Raw genomic sequence first — 15,015 nt, 5'->3', positions numbered from 1 at the left:
AACAGTATCAACATTTAAACATATTTACATTTATCCCTTATACAGTGCATAGTTTCCTTTCCTCTCCCTTCTCAGGTGTAATACAACATATCTGATTTTTACAAATGTGCTGTTGAATAAAAAAAAGTCTGGGTATCCTGGAATACCAACTGTGTTTTATCAACATGTCTGTAGATAAATTTCATTGAAGTGATTCAAAAGTCTACTGAAACTCTAAACTTTGTCTAAACTTTTCTATCTATAGAGTTCATTATGAAGTAAGTCAGAAAGAAACACACCAATACAGTATATTAACACATATATATAGAATTTAGAAAGATGGTAATGATGACCCTATATACGAGACAGCAAAAGAGACACAGATATAAAGAACAGACATTTGGACTCTGTGGGAGAAGGCGAGGGTGGGATGATTTGAAACAGTAGCATTGAAACATGTTTTTTACCATATGTGAAATAGATCACCAGACCAAGTTCAATGCATGAAACAGGGCACTCAAAGCCAATGCACTGGGACAACCCTGAGGAATGGAATGGGGAGGGAGTTGAGAAGGAGGTTCAGGATAGGGGACACATGTACACCCATGGCTGATTCATATCAATGTATGGCAAAAACCACTACAATATTGTAAAGTAAATAGCCTCCAATTAAAATAAAGAAAATAATTAAAAAATAAAATTTTGCAAGAATGAAGACCATTCTTAGCAACCAGACTGTCGACATCCCAGAAAATGTTGACATTAACGTGAAGGGACGGACAGTTATTGTGAAGGGCCCCAGAGGCACCCTGCGGAGGGACTTCAATCACATCAATGTAGAACTCAGTCTCCTTGGAAAGAAAAAGAAGAGGCTCCGAGTTGACAAATGGTGGGGAAACAGAAAGGAACTGGCCACTGTTCGCACAATCTGTAGTCACGTACAGAACATGATCAAGGGTGTTACACTGGGTTTCCGTTACAAGATGAGGTCGGTGTATGCCCACTTCCCCATCAACGTTGTTATTCAGGAGAATGGTTCTCTTGTGGAAATCCGAAATTTTTGGGGTGAAAAATACATATGCAGGGTTCGAATGAGGCCAGGGGTTGCCTGTTCAGTATCTCAAGCCCAGAAAGATGAGTTCATTCTTGAAGGAAATGACATTGAACTTGTGTCAAATTCAGCTGTTTTGATTCAGCAAGCCACCACAGTTAAAAACAAGGATATCAGGAAATTTTTGGATGGTATCTATGTTTCTGAAAAAGGAACAGTTCAGCAGGCTGATGAATAAGATCTCAGTGATCCTGCTGCAGAAACAAGATAGCAGATGGTTCTATGGACTCAGTTGTGATGTTTTAAAGAGACAATAAAAACTGTTGATTTGAAAAAAAATAATAAATAAAATTTAAAAAAAGAAAAGAAATTGGTGTGACTCGACCCTCAGTTTGTAAAGGCTTTGAGTGATTAACTGTTTAATCTACCTTTAACTATCTGATGACTTTCCAGGGAATGAACTCAGGCTAACAAACTTGCCATTTCCAAGGCCTCATTTTTTTTTTTCCTATTGGATTTGTATTTCATTTTCTCCAGAAAATCTGTATTTACTGTTTACTAGTTTGGGGAGTCTCCAACCATACTTCTTTGTTATTTAAAGGTAAATTATTTGTTAATTGTAATGGGGAAAATTGAGAGCTTTAAAAATGAAAATTCTGAAATGATTTTAAGGTGTACATCAAATAATTTATTAGAACTATTCATAAGTACAAATATGTTCCATTTGAAAGGCTGTGTGCATTTTCACTTAGATGCCACATTGGTATTTGGAAATATTCCTATGGTTAACCTATTTTTTATTAATATCAATGAATTGAAACTTACTGCCATGTGAACAGTTACCCTTTTCTTCTTTCCCATGCTTGTTACATTCTGGAGGTGGTAAAGATTTTGAATACTGACCAATAATTAGAGGAAAGATAACTAAACATAAACCCAAATAGCTTCATTAATTCCAAGTGTCAAACGTTGTTTCCTTTAAACTTTATTTCTATTTGGTAATGGAAAAGGGCTTCCCAGGTGGTGCAGTGGTAAAGAATCTGCCTGACAATGCAGAAGACAGGAGACATGAGTTCAATCCCTCAGTTGGAAAGAACCCCTGGAGGAGAAAATGGCAACCCAATTCTTGCCTGGGAAATTGCAAGGACAGAGGAGCCTAGTGGGCTACAGTGCATGGAGTTGCAAAGGGTCAGACACGACTGAGCATGCATGCACACATAGGACGGAAATGTATCCATATTTAATCCAAAATTTCAATACCAACTGTGACTTCTTTATTTGTACCCCAGCCCTGACTTCACTCAGACACACTTACATTAATCTATCACTAAGAACAAAGCTAGTGGAGGTGATGGAATTACAGTGGAGCTATTTCAAATCCTAAAAGATGATGCTGTGAAAGTGCTGCACTCAATATGCCAGCAAATTTGGAAAACCCAGCAGTGGCCACAGGACTGGGAAAGGTCAGTTTTCATTCCAATCCCAAAGAAAGGCAATGCCAAAGAATGCTCAAACTACCACACAATTGCACTCATCTCACACGCTAGTAAAGTAATGCTCAAAATTCTCCAAGCCAGGCTTCAGCAATATGTGAACAGTGAACTTCCTGATGTTCAAGCTGGTTTTAGAAAAGGCAGAGGAACCAGAGATCAAATTGCCAACATCACTGGATCATGGAAAAAGCAAGAAAGTTCCAGAAAAACATCTATTTCTGCTTTATTGACTATGCCAAAGCCTTTGACTGTGTGGATCACAATAAAGTGTGGAAAATTCTGAAAGAGATGGGAATACCGGACCACCTGATCTGCCTCTTGAGAAATTTGTATGCAAGTCAGGAAGCAACAGTTAGAACTCGGCATGGAACAACAGACTGGTTCCAAATAGGAAAAGGAGTTCGTCAAAGCTGTATATTGTCACCCTGCTTATTTAACTTATACGCAGAGTACACTATGAGAAACGCTGGACTGGAAGAAACACAAGCTGGAATCAAGATTGCCAGGTGAAATATCAATAACCTCAGATATGCAGATGACACCATCCTTATGGCAGAAAGTGAAGAGGAACTCAAAAGCCTCTTGATGAAAGTGAAAGTGGAGAGTGAAAAAGTTGGCTTAAAGCTCAACATTCAGAAAACAAAGATCATGGCATCTGGTCCCATCACTTCATGGGAAATAGATGGGGAAACAGTGGAAACAGTGTCAGACTTTATTTTTTGGGGCTCCAAAATCACTTCAGATGGTGATTGCAGCCATGAAACTAAAAAACGCTTACTCCTTGGAAGGAAAGTTATGACCAACCTACATAGCATATTCAAAAGCAGAGACATTACTTTGCCAACACAGATTCATCTAGTCAAGGCTATGGTTTTTCCTGTGGTCATGTATGGATGTGAGAGTTGGACTGTGAAGAAGGCTGAGCGCCAAAGAATTGATGCTTTTGAGCTGTGGTGTTGGAGAAGACTCTTGAGAGTCCCTTGGACTTCAAGGAGATCCAACCAGTCCATTCTGAAGGAGATCAGCCCTGGGATTTCTTTGGAAGGAATGATGCTAAAGCTGAAACTCCAGTACTTTGGCCACCTCATGCGAAGAGTTGACTCATTGGAAAAGACTCTGATGCTGGGAGGGATTGCAGGCAGGAGGAGAAGGGGATGACAGAGAATGAGATGGCTGGATGGCATCACTGACTTGATGGACGTGAGTCTGGGTGAACTCCAGGAGTTGGTGATGGACAGGGAGGTCTAGCGTGCTGCGATTCATGGGGTCGCAAATGTCAGACATGACTGAGCAACTGAACTGAACTGAACTAATAAGATATTATTTGGTCTGTCTGTCCCACATGTTAACAATTGATATAAAGAGATATTTCCCATTAACACCCTCAGATTCCTCATTCTACTGTCAGTATAATTCAATCTGAGTCCAAAGGCCTGAGAAAAGCCTAAGGTATAAATTTCAACCTAAGAGCAAGATACGATAAGATGAGATGTACCAACTCAAGCAAAAAGGCAGGAAAAATGGGGCAAATTACTCTTTTCTCAGCAAAGCTTTCCCCGCTCTTATAGTGCCATTTTCTTCCCTTTTCTCTATGGCCATACTTCTCCCCACCTCAAGGGTTTGAAACACTCTGTTCCCCTCTGTGATGTCCTTAATCTCCGCTTCCACCTCCACTACTGCCTAGATCTTTATCATTCTTCAGATATTAAAGGCCGCTGGTATGAGTTGTGAAGGATGCCAGGATTCTTGGCCTCAGGAGGAGAGGTATTCAAATCCAGGACCAATAAAGAGGCTTGATGGCTCAGAGCTTTTTATGTAATAAAGTTTCATTAAAGTATAAAAGATACAGAGAAAGCTTCTGACATAGACACCAGAAAGGGACAGAAAGAGTCCCCCCATTGCTGGTTTTTAGCAAAAGTTATACACCTATTAGCAAGCTGCTAATTAGAGAAAGGAAACACTTCAAAAGTGAGAGAGATGCACCAGGCCCCTTACCCACAACATGCATTTTGAGATAGCACTGGCATAAGGTGTGTCATCCTGGGTCATAAAACAATTGACATGAATCTTGAAGAAAGGCAGATTTCCAAGGAAATACATAGTTCCTTAACATAGCTTAACGAAGATATTTCCATGAGAAAAACCACATTGCTTAGCTCAAGATTTGAGATAATTCAGGTGGAACCAGGTGTCACCATGACAACATAGGATTAGAAGAGAAAAGAAAAAAAAAAAAAGTCTGCTACTTGCAGTTTTATTTCCTCCTGCTGCTTAAGAACCTCTGGCCTCCCTACCGAGGCTATTAACACTCTCATTATGATTTTAAATGTCATTTCTTCAGAGAGGACTTTCCTGATTATCCCTTCCAAAGTAGCTCCCTCTCCAACACAAAAGTCTTTCTCACGAGAGTTTATTCATTTTTAAAAATAATGCTACAATTTTAAATTTAAATATTTATTTTTAGATTTTGAAAATCTCTTTCTTCCCCAATAAACTGTAAGAGTAAGGCTCATCATTTGTTGACTGTATTATCACCCTCAGAACACCACCTGGCTTGAAGTAAATGCTCAAAAATATGTATTCAATAATAAATATAAGCTTGACTGAACAAATGAATGAAAGCAACTCTAGTCTCATGACCAGTGGTTTGTAGGTGTTAACTTAATCTACTAAACATGTCAAAATACTTTAGAATTTTTTATGTCTAAGGAAATGTCACAATCACAAGTTAGTAAGTTGGCACTTCTTTGTCTTGGATTCTTATCAATTCGTTTTCTTCAGGTACATCTGAGAAAGCCTGCAAAAGAAACTGGGTAATGAAATGTGAATAAGGCTTGAGTACTAAACTTTAAAAAGACCATTTTTTTTTTTTCTGAAGTAATGAATAGAGGTGCTAAAGAACATAAAAGAAATGATGTGGGTCATCTGAGAAAAAGGAACAGAGCATCAATAAAGATAACTGGAAGGTAAGATTTCTCAAAAAACCGTGTCACAGAGTAGAAGGGATGCAGGTGCATAGCGCTGACTCAGTACTGTCCCAGGGATAGGCTAAACAAAATAATCATTTTAGGGAGGAGAAGGGATACCTTCAAAATAAACCACCCTGGCTTCATGTTCTAACATAAGAATATCAGTCATGCAAACACTTCTTCATAGACATCAATGATCAGCTTCAAGTTTGCTCATATTTATCCCTTCTCAAATGGCAAAATAATCCACTTCATGACAATCTTTAGTTTGCATAGAAGCTCAGTGTCCCTGAACACTTCTTGCAGAGACATAGCAAGACCCACCCAGTTTCATCCTGCATTAGATGTCATTGTACATTAATATTTCAGCATTAATTTTTAGTTTTCTACTTTCCATTCTCTATTTGAAGCCATATTGACAATTACAGTTAATCTTACCAAACAAATTGGTGAGAGAGTTGGCTCTAGTAAAAAATGCAACCAGGAGATGGCTCTTTCAGCAAATACAAACAGCTTTCAAGAAATGGAAAAAATACTCTTCTACAGTGACTTTAATACTTGATTTTATTGAATGTTTTGATATAATTAATGTGTAGTCAAAAGTACTAGCTGCTTTATGTGAATTTTAAAACTGACCAGCAAAGACTGACTGCTAGGGTGTGGAAATGGGACCCATCTAATTGAGGTGATCAGAAAGCTAGTTACCTAAGCTAATTGAGTCTTTTGTTTAACTGAGGAGTTTCAATTCCCTGTCTGATATAGATTTCAACACTAGATGACCCAACAGGAAGAGAACTTGGAGCTTTAAGAATGATACTGTGTGAGTCCAGTCCTTTGAGAAACTTTCAAACATGTAAGTATATTTTTTTATTTCTAAAGTTTAAGAGCCAATGGAAGGACAAATCAGAATTCAAACATACTAGAAATCAGAAAATGGAGAATATCATGTGACTATTAAAGTGAATTTAAACTTTTTGTCAGAACCATAGTTTATGGAGTCAGTCTCACTATATTATAGTATAATGGAATTACTATAGTGTGATTCCAGATATAGGGACTGGGAAGAGAGAAAGGGACATGTAAAGTGGAACATTCAAAAAAGATTTCTTTTAGCAAATAAAATTTGTGATGGGCCTCAAAATTTGGGGGATATCAGTTGCTTGGATGACTATCAGGAAAAGAAGGGGTCATTTTCTTAGAAAGATCACTTTAACAACATTTGTAAGGGATAAGAGACCCGGATTTGATCCCTGGGTCAGGAAGATCCCCTGGAGAAGGAAATTGCAACCCACTCCAGTACTCTTGCCTGGAGAATCCCATGGATGGAGGAGCCTGGTAGGCTACAGTCCATGGGGTCACAAAGAGTCAGATACGACTGAGGGACTTCACTTTCACTTTTCAAGGGAAAAGAAAGGAAATGAGCTTGAGTGCATAATGTGGAGTAAGATAAAACATTGAAAGTTTTCAAAAAGAGTATCTATCTCTGAGCAGAGACTCTTAAATTAATTTTAAAGTGCAGAGTAGAAGTTGTTCAGAACAGTCCATCTTGCTTCTCTGCACTAAGGCGCACAGTTAATGGCATGAAGTTTGAATTTTAATTCAGTAGTTATCTTTTGTAATTCATTTAGATATTTTAGCATAATATTTTCACTTCTTTTCCTAAGATTTTCTTACACAGGCATGTTGCTTGAGTGAAATTGCTATCACATTTCAAATTTCAGTATTATTTTTTCTCTGGAACAATTTTCAAATTTCAAAACTGAAACCTGGAAGAATTTGTTAAGTATACACCATGGAGCTGTAGTCAGATTTCTTTCATAGAACCTGTGTCAGATACGAATTTTTACATATTTTTTATAGAAACAAAAGCTTTGACTCACCCTATTGAGTGAAGGGTCAGAAGAGGGCACCACAGGCTTTAGGAGCACTTCTGTCAAGCCAGTGCTGGCCCTTTAAGAAAGAAGATAGTTAGAATAATGAAACCGCATTATTATGGTTTTCAAATAATTATCATGTGTCACTGCATAGGCAGTTACAGGAAACATTTCCTCAGAAGATAGAAATAATCATGCTTGAAACTTATTTCATTAACTTTTGAAATTAGTGAAAAAAAAATCTCTTTTGTTCTCAGTTTCTTAATGTAGTTTAGAAATGAGTTTCTAATCCTCTTTTATCTTATACCTCTCTAATGGGGGAATAACAAAATATAGGTTCTCAAGCTTAATCATTTTTGCTATTTAAATCCAGAATCTACGAGATTAATGGGATCTTAGATATTATAAGTAACTCCTCATATGACAAAAGGAGAAGCTGAGGTCCAAAGGGATGACAGAATTGGATACTGACTGAGTTGGAATAAGATTCCAGCATTCTCAGTCTTCTGTGGGGACTTTTGTAATACAGGAAACTAACAATCCCAGTAAAAAAAGAGTTCTGTATATGGTAACAATGTAAAAAAAAAAAATGTTCTTACAAGTTTGAAATGTTTACTTAACCATCCATGGATAAAATGACATTGCATTTGGCATTTGTTTTAGAATTCTTCAGTAAAATTTGTAAAGGAAGGCAAATAAATACAAGATTTGCAACATGTTCTTAACTATTAAAACTGTTTTTTGTATATTAAGGTTTACCACATAATTCTATTTATTTTGTTTATGTTTGAACATTTCTATAGTAAAGAGTATTTCACAAAGTACTATGTTGGTGGGCAGCTACGTAACTGGAAATTACACCATTATGTATAATCTATAGATTTTAATGATCTATGATCATGACCTGGATTAAAAATTTCTTATAAAGGCTGTCTTAATGCCAGTCAACATTTTATAAATAAGTCCCTGCTAATGAAATTGTGCCTATTTGACAGAGTACACTACAATGTGCTAAAATGGAGGCTTTTGCTTTAAAGAGAATATAATTAGGTTCACAGTTGTGGAGACTGTAAGTTTATTATTTGCACTATATTTCTGTTTATTTCTTTAAATTTATCCAGAAAAATAAACTAATCTACAGGGTGTGTATGTTTGTGAATATGAGTGAGGAGGAGAGCAGGATATTTCTTAATATAATTTGATTCTGCAACAATTATTTTGAAAGAATATTTCCAAAGCCATTTGATAATCTATGTATTAAAACTTTAATTCTCAAGGACAGCAAATCAATTAAAAAAAAGCAATTCCTCTGTCATCAACCACTCAATATATAGGTACAGAGAATGCTGACAGATGATCAGTAGGGTAATAGAACCAGGGAAGTGTCAGTAAAATAGATCAAGGGTAGGGAAATTGAGACTCTGGCTATATATATATGTATTGGATTTTCCTGAAAGAGAATATATCTTTTAAACACCTCAAACAGGAACAATGTGTGCCTTCTGATTGCACAGCACAGATGACAACTACAAGTTTCTGTAACAAAAAGCTAACTTAATAAACAGAAACCCCTCCCTACAAAACTTAAATAAAGGAATAAATAAGCAAAAACCCTTGTTATTTAGTAAGTTAAATAAGCTAGTAAGCACAAAAACATCAAAGATGAAATTTAGAGGTGGGAGAAGATCATACTTTCCAAATAATTTTTGCAACTATTTTTCTGCTCCAGAAGACAACCAGATAGAAAAGTGACCAATAATGGCTTTCACTTCATGAAATCCAATGTATTTCTCACCTTTAATCTACTAAGGTAAATGGGTCATTTGACTTTTCTCCAAAGGCTTCTGTTATTTACCTTGAATTTTTATTTCAACTTTCATACTTTGTCATTTTTTATTTGTTTTTCTAACTATAAGGGGCAATTTGCCAAGAAAGGCACTAGCTCAGTAGTATAATTAGCATTTGCAAAAAACAGTTCTTTCTATAAAGGCTTGTTTTATCTCCTTAAAGAAAATTTCTGAGCAAACGATTGACACTTTGAAAACCTTTTAGGAAAAAAACATACAAATATGGGGAAATAAAGGTTGAGGGGAACAGGGGGTCTTTAGAAAATCTAATTTGTGCAGACAGTGCAAATATGTTGAAAAGTACAAAGTATAAATGAAGCCAGGTGCATGAAAAAAGAGATCTAGGTTAGAGTTAAATTATCCATTTGGGAGTTGGTTTAGAGTCAAGTTGGTATGAGGCAATAGGGCAAAAATATTAAGTCCTGGCTGGGAAAAAGCTAGAGTTTGATGAACTTGGAATTGAGTTTGATTTTGAATAAAAATTCACCTTCTTAAATGGGACACTGTCATTTTAGTTTTCAAAGAGAATATTCTCTCAAAAAATACCCTGTACTTGCAAAAGCAGAAACCTCCTAAACCAAGAGAGGGACTGGAAAGTGAGAGAAAGAGAGAGGAAAGCTGATGACCAAATACAATATGATATTAAGAAATAGGATTATATTGGCAATTGGGACATCCGGATTCTAGCAGCAGTTCTGATGCTAATTTGCTATGTTACTATATACTAGTCCCATATCTCTTTGGGTTTTAATTTCTCCACCTGATTATTAAATATGGTTATATTAAATTATCTTCTGAGGTCTTTATCGGAGAAGGCAATGGCACCCCACTCCAGTACTCTTGCCTGGAAAATCCCATGGATGGAGGAGCCTGGTAGGCTGTAGTCCATGGCGTCGCTAAGAGTCGGACACGACTGAGCGACTTCTCTTTCGCTTTTCACTTTCATGCATTGGAGAAGGAAATGGCAACCCACTCCAGTGTTCTTGCCTGGAGAATCCCAAGGACGGGGGAGCCTGGTGGGCTGCCGTCTATGGGGTCGCACAGAGTCGGAAACGACTGAAGTGACTTAGCAGCAGCAGCAGCAGAGGTCTTTATAATTTTTCATTTCTAGTTAAAGTCATTTGAAAACATTTAGTGTAATTTAGCTAGGTTTTGGCTTATGTTCATTTACAGCTAATAGCAAGTAGTAAAGCTACTTAAGCTAATAAACTAATGTTAAGTTTTATTTGGAGACTTCTGCTATTACTGTAATCCTGTTTATGCTAAATTGGGGTTGGACTTGTTTTTGAAGCATTATACTCAACACCAATTCTCACTGCCTATGTCTGGAGATAAAAATGGAGAAACTATAGGGAATTGGGCTGTTTGTTAAAACCAGGAAAACATATCCTGAAAATTGCTGATTTGGAGATATCTCTGATGCTAGCTTCTGCTTCTTTCTTTCCTATACTCTGAACTCTTTCTTAATCACTAACTTTTTCAGTTAAACCGGGTGTTGTGTTCATAGTTGGCTGCTTGGCTGTCTTTTTCATGGGTCCACAAGATTTATGCAGCTGTTAGGAGATGTGATCAGTGTCTAATTTCCTGTTCCGTCTGTGGAGATTGAGGCTTTGCACATGTGAATACATCTATATCAAGATTTTTCCCTCACCAACTCTGGTGATGTCCTGTCCCATATTTTACTTCCCTTTTTTAATTTTTTGACTGTTACATCAGCACCCTTCATAACTGGTGGTGAAGTTCTAAGTTTGCCAGTGAATTTAGGAAGGGAAAAGTTATGTGACAACTTATTAGGCCTCAAAAGTAGCTCTCTTTTCAAAGGACCTTTAGTGTACAATGTGTCTCCATGGAGAATACAGAAAAGAAGTTATTGTTCTCAGTAAGTGAAACATTTTGGTAACCAAATCAGTCATTCTTATCTTTGCCATGGCCTTGCTGTGTGACCTAAGACAGGAACTAGGCTTTTGGGGAAACAAGCTATTTTCTACATACCCTATTGATACAAAGCAGATGTAGACCTGAACTCTTTTGTCACAAGTGGCATTCAATATAATTTTGGGAGATGTATGGGCAAACATTTTATTTTTAATAGCTATTTATATAATTAGTACTTATTTTTTGTAATTATCATCTCTTTATGTCAGATGTCACTTGATTTCTGAACATATGGTAGTTAATATTTCATTTTAAAAGAAGTTGAATAACTTTAAATAAAATTACATTTGAATAGAATATATTTGAATATGCATACTCTCTGGCTGGTGGCTCAGATGGTAAAGAATCTGCTTGCAATGTAGGGGACCCAGCTTCAATCACTGGTTCAAGAAGATGCCCTGGAGAAGGGAATGGTTACCCACTCCAGTATTCTTGCCTAGAGAATTTCATGCACAGAGGAGCCTGGTGGGCTATAGTTCATGGGATCACAAAAAAGTCAGACAGGACTGAGTGACTAACACTTTCACTTTTCACTCAATGTATATTTCAATAATGCTTTTCACTCAATACTTATTGAGTAGTGATAAATAGATATGGAAAAATCATACAGGAGGTAAAAGAATGATTAAAACTTGGGAAATATTGGTTCATATAACCTCCAAGTTGTTGTTAGTCCTAGATTCTGTTGTTTCATGAACAGTCACTACAAAAAAGGAATTAAATCATGAAATTACTTTCTATCTACCTCCCTATTCTCCCTGCATTCAGTACTATTTTTTTTTTTTTAACAGTAGCTGTTGGCTCAGTGCTCATTCATTCCCAAAGCATTAGAACTACTTAGGTCATCTACAGAAAGAGCAACTTGCCTACTGAAATGGGAATCTGAGTTCTCGTCTGTGGAGCCAAAGAATGGAATCCAGGAAGAATGGAAAACACTTATGGTAGCAAGCAAACAGGATTTATTAAAGAGGAGCAAAGTACAAAGCTCTCAGGATAGACACTGAGAGGGGGTAAAGAGTCCCTGCAAGTACCCTCAAGGTGGGACCTACAGCAGTTTTTATAACCTTAATCTGTACATTTTTGGTTGGCTCCTGTTCTTAAATCACCTTATTTCTAACCAATGAGTTTAAAGGTCAAGATACTTCACATCTTTATGGCTTCTCTTGATCCTACGATTAAGTCACAATCCTTTTCATGGTCCCTGGCCAATTTACAATGGACCAGATATATGAGTTTAAGATTAATGACCACTAGTTTTATTTCCTTCAAGCATATGGTTGTTGTTCAGACCAACTCTTTGCCACCCTATGGACTGCAGCATACCAGGCTTCCCTGTCCTTCATCATCTTCTGGAGCTTGCTCAAACTCATGTCCATCGAGTTGGTGATGCCATCCAACCATCTCATCCTCTGTCATCTCCTTCTCCTCCTGCCCTCAATCTTTCCCAGCATCAGGGTCTTTTCCAATGAGTCAGTTCTTTGCATCAAGTGGCCAAAATATTGGGGCTTCAGCTTCAGAATCAGTCCTTCCAATGAACATTCAGAACTGATCTCTTTTAGGATTGACTGATTGGATCTCTCTCTGCAGTCCAAGGGACTCTCAAGAGTCTTCAACAACACCACAGTTCAAAAATATCAATTCTTCAATGCTCAGCCTTCTTTATGGTCCAACTCTCACATCCATACATGACTACTGGAAAAACCATAGCTTTGACTATACGGACCTTTGTTGGCAAAATGATGTCTCTGCTTTTTAATAAGCTCTCTAGGTATTTCATATCTTTTCCTCCAAGGAATAAGCATCTTTTAATTTCACGGATGCAGTCACTATTTGCAGTGATTTTGGAGCCCAAGAAAAGAAAGTCTGTTACTGTTTCCATTTTTCCCCATCTATTTGCCATGAAGTGATGGAACAGGATGCCATGATCTTAGTTTTTTGAATGTTGAGTTTTTAGCCAGCTTTTTCACTGTCTTCTTTCACCTTCATCAAGAGGCTCTTTAGTTCCTCTTTGCTTTCTGCCATTAGAGTGGTGTCATCTGCATATCTGATGTTATTGATATTTCTCCTGACAAACTCAATTCCATCTTGTGCTTCATCTAGCCTGACATTTCACATAATGTGCTCTGCATAAAAATTGAATAAGTAGGGTGACCATGTAAAACCTTAAAGTACTCCATTCCCAATTTTGAACCACTTTTGTTGTTCCATGTCTGCTTACACCTGTTGCTTCTAGGCCTGCATACAGGTTTCTTAGGAGACAGGCAAGGCAGTTTATTACCTTCTCTTTAAAAATTTTCCACAGTTTGTTGTGACCCACACAGTCAAAGACTTTAGTGTAGTCAATGAAGCAGAAGTAGATGTTTTTTTGTAATTCCCTTTCTTTTACTATGTTCCAATGAATGATGGTAAAGAATCTGCCTGCAGTGCAGGAGACCTGGGTTCTATCCCTTGGTAGAGAAGATCCCCTGCAAAAGGAAATGGCAACCCACCCCAGTATTCTTGTCTGGAGAATTTCACGGACAGAGGAATATGGTGGGTATAGTCCACTGATCACAAAGAGTCGTACACAACTGAATGAATAGCACTTTAACTTTTCACTTTTCTACCATGTGAAATGAATGCAATTGTGAGGCAGTTTAACATTCTTTGGCATTTCCCGTCTTTGATATTTGAATGAAAACTGACCTTTTCCAGTCCTGTGGCCAATGTTGAGTATTCCAAATTTGCTACCATGTTTAGTGCAGCACTTTGACAGCATCATCTTTTAGGATTTGAAATAGCTCAGCTGGAATTCTATCACCTCCACTATCTTTGCTCATAGTAATGCTTCTTAAGGTGCACTTGGCTTCACACTCCAGGATGTCTGGCATGTCTGAGTGACCACATCATCATGATTATCTGGGTCATTAAGACCTTTTTTGTACAGTTCTGTGTATGGCCACCTCTTCTTAATCTCTTTTGCTTCTGTTAGGTCCATACCATTTCTGCCCTTTATTGTGCCCATCTTTGCATGAAATATTCCCTTGGTATCTCTAATTTTCTTGAATATAACTACCCGGTCTTGTAATACAACTGAATAGATCATTACACACAGTTTTCCTTTTGTCTTCAGGTGAATAAACTTCTGACTTTTACTTTCAAATAACATCTAACATAGTAATAAATTATCTCTAAGGACTAATAAAGACAGAAAAGCTAAGAATAATGTTTTCAGATATCTTTTTATCTCTGAAAAAAGACAGATCTCAGAATACCATTGAAACCAAAAGGGAGAGAGCACAAGGCTAGAGATTTAGGAGTCATCAATGTAGAAGTTGTTTATACCATAAAACTAAATAATAACAAACAAAATGGGATTACATCAAACTAAAAGCTTTTGCACAAAAAATAACCATTTTGTGAGGATCCTTATATGTGGAATCTAAATAGAAATGGTTCAAATTAAATTACAAAACAGAAACAGACTCAGTACAAACTTTGAGAACAAGCTTATGGTTGCATGGTGGCAGGGAGGGAAGGATGGGGACAAGGAATAGTTAGTGAGTTTGGGATGGGCATGTGGACACAGTTATATTTAAAGTGAATAACCAGCAAGGATCTATTGTATAGCACATGGAACTCTGCTCACTGTTATATGGCAGCCTCGATGGTAGGGGGATTTGGGGGAGAATCGATACATGTATCTATATGACTGAGTCTCTTTGCTTTTTACCTGAAACTATCACAATGTTGTTTGTTAATTGGCTATACACCAATATAAAATAAAAAGGTTTTTAAAAAGGTAGAAAAACTGAATAGACATTTTTGCAAAGAAAATATATGGATGGCCAACAGACATATGAAAATGTGCTCAACATCACTAATCAT

At 37.1% G+C, this 15,015-nt stretch overlaps 1 pseudogene; it reads left to right on the top strand.

Annotated features, from left to right (window-relative positions):
- Positions 1-689: 689 nt before the first annotated feature.
- On the top strand, positions 690-1,293 carry LOC113886935 (annotated as a pseudogene).
- The last annotated feature ends 13,722 nt before the right edge of the window (positions 1,294-15,015 follow it).

The sequence above is a fragment of the Bos indicus x Bos taurus genome, chromosome X, assembly GCF_003369695.1.
Source record: "Bos indicus x Bos taurus breed Angus x Brahman F1 hybrid chromosome X, Bos_hybrid_MaternalHap_v2.0, whole genome shotgun sequence".
NCBI lineage: Eukaryota > Metazoa > Chordata > Mammalia > Artiodactyla > Bovidae > Bos > Bos indicus x Bos taurus.
The sequence above is the reverse complement of the archived record's forward strand: the minus strand, read 5'-3'. Positions and strand labels throughout refer to the sequence as shown.